We start from the raw sequence: 6000 nt of genomic DNA, 5'->3' as shown, positions 1-6000 counted from the left end.
TTGTCTCTGCCAACCACTATCAGCTCCGTTTTGGCTCCAAGCAGTTTTTATTCATCCAGGAGGCAAGCTCCTGCATGCACTCCTTAAAGTTGGAAGCCTCAGCCGAAGGTGCTTGGGATAGGGAGATCAGCAACTGAGTGTCATCAGCATACAATACTAATTCCACTCCAAACGCCTGCACCACCTCAACCAGGGGGGACAAGTATAAGTTGAATAAAGTGGGGCTCAGGGCCGAGCCCTGAGGAACACCCTGCTCAAGTGCCACCTCTTTGGACTGAAAGGATCCTCGTTGGATCTGGAAACTACGCTCTGTCAGACAGGATTTCAGCCAGCCCAGCGCAAGACCCGAGACACCTCCTCTGTTCAGAACCTGCAGCAAGGTGAAATGTGCTACAGTGTCGAACGCCGCACTGAGGTCTAGCATTATCAGTGCCATGGTGTGTCCCGCATCTACTCCTTGCCTGATGGTTTCTGTGGCTCTTAACAGAGCGGTTTCAGTGGAATAGCCCGCCCGGAACCCTGATTGAGAGGGATGTAGAAGCTTAGCCCTCTCCATGTGTGCGGTCAGCTGGATATTGACCACTTTCTCCGCTACCTTCGCTACATAAGGCAGCAAGGAGATGGGTCTTAGATTTTCAAGAATATCATGGCTGAGAGTGTTTTTTTCCTAATAGGTAATATCACTGCTTTTTTCCAGGATGCTGGCAGCGTATGGGATGCAAAAGAGATCTCCAGGACGTGTCTAATGTACGGCTCAAGAGTCTCTAAGCTCCCTCCCAGCACCTTGGGAGGGGCTGGGTCACTGGGGGATCCAGACTTAATGCTGAGACAGATGCTTCTTAAAATCTCTGGAGGGGGGACTACGAAGCAGTTCAATTTTTGTCCCACTACACTGTCTCCAGGCACTTCCTCAAAAGCCAATCCACTCCCTAGATTGCTAGTGAAAGAAGCATAGATGTTCCTAACCTTCAGCGAGAAATAGTCCGCTACTCTGTTGCATTCTTCTACTGAGTCGTTACCTGGGGCATTCGAACCAGCCACCGTGGAGATCTCTTTATAAATTCTAAAGAGTTCCTTAGAGGAGTTCTCAGCCTCTCCTATTCTGTTTTTATAATGGGAGGCCTTAGCTCCTCTGAGTAGGACTCGATATTTCCTCTGTCCTTCTCTGTAGAGCCTCCGCTCCTGCGTTTTAAACTCCCTTCTCCAACTCCTTTCCAGTCTTTTGCATTCTGCCTTGGCCTTCTGCAGGTCGGGAGTGAACCAGGGAGCAGATCTTCTGACTCTCCCTACAGATTTCTTCAATAAGGGAGGTGCCACTTTGTTGAGGGCCTGTAAAATGCGCTCATTTAGATTATTACTTGCACTTTCACTGTCCGACCCTCCCGGGGGGCCTCCTTCCCTAAGCAGCAAGTTGAAGGTGTCTTGCGAGAAGTTTTTCCATTTTCTGCAGGGAAAGTTATTGGTCCCTCCCTTCAGTGGGTCTTCTATGGTTATGGCCATACTAAAAGGCACCAGGAAATGGTCAGACCAGGGGACTGGACATGGAGTCCCTACCTCCACACCCTCCCAGCTGGCAAACACTGGATCTAGCAAGTGACCTAGTTGGTGGGTGGGGACAGCCGACTTAAGATCCAGCTGCATGGACTGTAAGTCCTGACGTAGTTCGACCGCCTCTCTATGCAGAGCGTCTTCAAAATGCATGTTTATATCACCCAGCACAAGAATTTTGTTCCGCCTGATCGCCAAATGGGCTATGCCATCTAGAAAACTGGGCTTAAAGTTCCCAAGTGCTCCGGGAGGTCTATAGAGGAGGATCCCGGTAACAGAAGACTTAGGGCCTAGTTTGAATACAAAGTGCCCTGCCTCACTGCTATTCACCAGTATGGGTTCAAGGGAACATTCGTAAGGTGCCTTCGTAATAACTGCGATTCCACCTCCCCTGCCCTCTGGTCTGTCAACTCTAACTATAGTATATCCATGGGGCAGGGCCTCTACTATATCAGGGTCCGAGTTAGGCCCCAGCCAAGTTTCAGTTATAACAGACATTACCTCTTAATATGGGCACTCACTTCTCATACTTTTGGAACACGTTTATTTTCCATTGTATTTTCCATTTATTTGTACATCTAGGTATGTGTTTTTGTACTGTTTAGCCCGCCTGCTGCAACAAACAGACTGGTCCCGCGCCACCATCCATACCTCACCCCACCCTCACAGTGCTGCCCAGCTCTCTGTGTTGTGCACCAGTCTCTGGGGCCGTGAGAACGAGCTCGGAGACTCACAGGCCTCATTTACAACATTAACAGGCCTTAGAGAATATTAATACATAGACAGGGCCTGACGCCTGCTGCAACGAACAGACCCGCCCGCGCCACCATCCATACCTCACCCCGCCCTCACAGTGCTGCCCAGCTCACTGTGTTGTGCGCCAGTCTCTGGGGCCTTGAGGAGGAGCTCAGAGACTCACAGGCCTCATTTACAATTACAACATTAACAGGCCTTAATCACAGTGAACATTAATACATTGCTTCAGAAATATTTATATGTTTTACACCCACGTTTGCAGTGGCCTTCGCTGACTGCGCTGACTCACCGGTGCACTGCTCTTGGGTGAAAGTCACGTACGGTCATTCACGGCTGTGCTGTTTGTAGGCTCGTGCTGGAGACAGTAAAAAAAGAGGGATGGGAGTCGGGACAAGACTGTGTGGCAGGTGGCAACAGTATTAGTAATTAATTCACCATCCACCAAGGCACCAGAGCAGTGCGCCAGCCGAGCCGACACACACAGTCCATCCTCCGCGCGCCGAGAGAGAGAGGAGGTGGTACGCGTCATCGTCACTGGCTACTGAAGCACTGCTCACGGATTGGCCAAACATTTTGCCCAGCGCCGTCATTGGTAGCGCTATTCCGCGCTACAAGATTGACGGCCCTGGGGACCCACACTTACACTGTTAGTGTGTCCTGATCCACACACGCCACTAATCTAGGGCGCACCGCCACTATGCTAGGGTAGGGTGCGCTCTAAACTGTGCAGCAGCATGTACAAGCAGCAGGTGCGCTTGCACTGTGCACTCGACTTGGTGCTGCTGCCGCATGATTTTTGCCGCCCTCCCCATTTTGCCGCCTTAGGCGGCCGCCTAGTACTGCCTAATGGCAGAAACGGCCCTGGGCGGACGTTCCCAGCACGGCTTTCATCCGCCCGCCATCCTGGTAGACCCATTGGTGGTTCTTTTGACCTATCTTGCAAATTAATTGTGATCCAAAGATCTATACATCCATCCTCTCTAATCGGTTGCCGGGTTTCATTGTTAATCTGTTTGTTCCAGATCATCAGGGGTTTTATCCCAGGATGGGACACCACATCTTACATTAATACTGCTATTATGGCTCTGGAGGTAGCCTGAGTTGGGGTGGGCCATTCGGAATTGAATGTTTGGACATGGAGAAGGTCTTTGATAGAGTCTCCTGGCCCTTCCTTTTGAGGGGTGGGGGGTGTCATGGAGACCTTAGGCTTTGGACCAGTTTTTATCCCAAAAGTTACACATCTCTATTTGGGTCTCAAGGCAAAGCTATGTAGTGGGGGAGACCAATCGGATCCTATTTCTATTCTCCGTGGGACCAGGCAGGGGTGTCCCCTCTCCCCTCGGATATTCACTCTCTACATTTAACCATTTAGTCAGTCTCTTAAACAAACATTGGACCTCTTAGACTTCACAATTTTGAGGTGAAGATTCTAGCTTACGAGGACGACATCTCAGTTTTAACCTCTTCCCAATCTAGTGGTGTTTAGGCACTGGTGGAGATGGCTCACTCATTTAGAGCATTGCCGGCTATACGTTGAACCAGGAGAAGACACAGGTTTTATCTAATATGATTCCTCCTGATCAGGACAGTAGATGGGTTCAGTCTTTGTTATATCTTGGGGTCACTTTAACTCTCAACACTCATAGAAAAAAAAATTACAATAAGCTGTTTCAACACCTTTAGATGTGTTTCTTAAATGCAATCACATGCATTTGGGACTTATTGGCTGCTGTAATCTTATTAAAATAATCATTCTTCCGCTATCTTTATTTTTTTGCTGTATCCCACTTTTTTTTACCACTTGCTTTTTTAATGAAAAGAGTCATCATGGCAGAAGTTTATCTGGTCACACCGGATGTCCTGGTATAAGATTTAATTCTTGCAGCAGTCAATGGAAGAGCTTCTATGATTTGGCATCCTTCTTTTCACGACTTTGGTTAGTAACGGGGTCGGGGCATTGGCAACTAGGTCTTATGTTTAATGAGTTCCTCCCGTTGGGCGAATCGATCATCCCCAGCATGGGCATAGTTGATACTATATACTTTAAACGTACACTGTTTAAGACGCTAAAAGTCTATCATCTTATTTGGGTCTGTTGAAGAGAATATTTTCTGATACCACCGCTTTCAATAAGTTTAGATTTTTGGGTCATAATCACAATTTTCCGGAGTGCTTTCAGGAGGGGTTTATGAATACCTGGGCAAAAGCCAATCTGCTGACATTAGGTCAACTATTCGATGGTTCGGTTTTCTTTTCAGTTGGTAATTTACAACCTCTTCCAGCAACAGTTTTTTTTTAGATACTTGCAAATGTGCCATTTCTTTTTTTAGTTTCAATAACACTGATTTGAGTTGTGTGGACATTCCGTCTTTGGGTATTATTAGGGAACACTCCACTCAAGAGAAATATAGTGCTGCTCTATAAACTAGTATATCTTTTATCTCATCGCCAGAGGGATGATGTGTTTCAGGCAAGGGCTCATAAGTGGAGTATTCGGCTCAACAGGGAAGTTACTTGTGCAGGTATAGCAATATGTTTTCCACTCAGTATTGAATGTTTCTCATATTAAGGTTCACCATTTCCAATGTATTAAGGACTGGCGTTATACTCCTCATACTTTTTATATTATGAAGCTCCGGTCGGATAATCACTGCTTTTGCTGTGCAAGTACCGGGGCGCATGCTGTTCCTGTTTTTGCATCTTGTCCAGCATTAAATCTCTCTTGGGAATTTGTCTTTGGCAAATTAGTAGTTATCTCTCAGTTGAGTGTCATTGCTGATCCAATGCTGATCATGCTGAGACACTCACTTGCTAGCCCGGTCCGTCTATCTGGGTTATATTTTTTTGCTATTACTTTAGCTAGACTGTTTCTGGCAGGATGTTAGCTCTCTAGCTGGACTCCCAATCCCTGGATTTCATGGCAGGAATTCTTGAATATAAGTTGGCTGGAAATGGTGCTTATTGAGAATGACCATCTGAGGAAACAATTAGGCCAGATATGGGATCCAGTTCGGTGGTTGGCGGAGTTGATTTCTCCTCAGGACGGGTCTTTCCAGTCCGTATTGTATCTCTATTTCTACGCTGCTCTCCTCAACCCAGATATTTATGATTTATCTTCCATTTTTTTATGACCTGTTTACCTTCCCAAATATGTAAGTTTAGACTTGTGATTTTGGTTTCTAATTTGTTTGGTCCTTTCTCCCCCCTTTTTTTATTTTCTTCTTGTATTTTGCTCATGTCATAAATAAAAAATGTAAACTAAAAGGAAAAACAGAAAAAAAAGATAAAAAGAAAATGACTCATAATGGACTTGGGTATTTATGATTTGGAATCCAAAACTCTGTCTTGCAGTTTATCCCCAGGCACCGCCCGCAGAAATAAACAGCTTTTCTTTTATCTTCACACACAAAAAAACCCAATCTTAACTGCAAAATCATTCTGGGGGTAAATGTACTTACTGGACAGATCTGTTTTCTCTATTCAGTCACAGTTTTAAAGCGCAATAGCATAGCACAGAGTTTTAATGTGCCTGCTGCAAAGTACAGTGTGATATCCAGATCACAGATTTTTATTTTTTTATTGATTTCTCATTGGGGTCACTGTTTTTGTCACGGTGAACGTTTTGTTACTTGAAGTTCATTAGTTACAATCCTTCAAATAAAACAATGAGCTTTGAACAAGTATTAACGATCTGCA

Source organism: Lissotriton helveticus, chromosome 11, assembly GCF_964261635.1.
Source record: "Lissotriton helveticus chromosome 11, aLisHel1.1, whole genome shotgun sequence".
NCBI classification, from domain to species: domain Eukaryota; kingdom Metazoa; phylum Chordata; class Amphibia; order Caudata; family Salamandridae; genus Lissotriton; species Lissotriton helveticus.
This window is presented reverse-complemented; position numbering follows the sequence as displayed.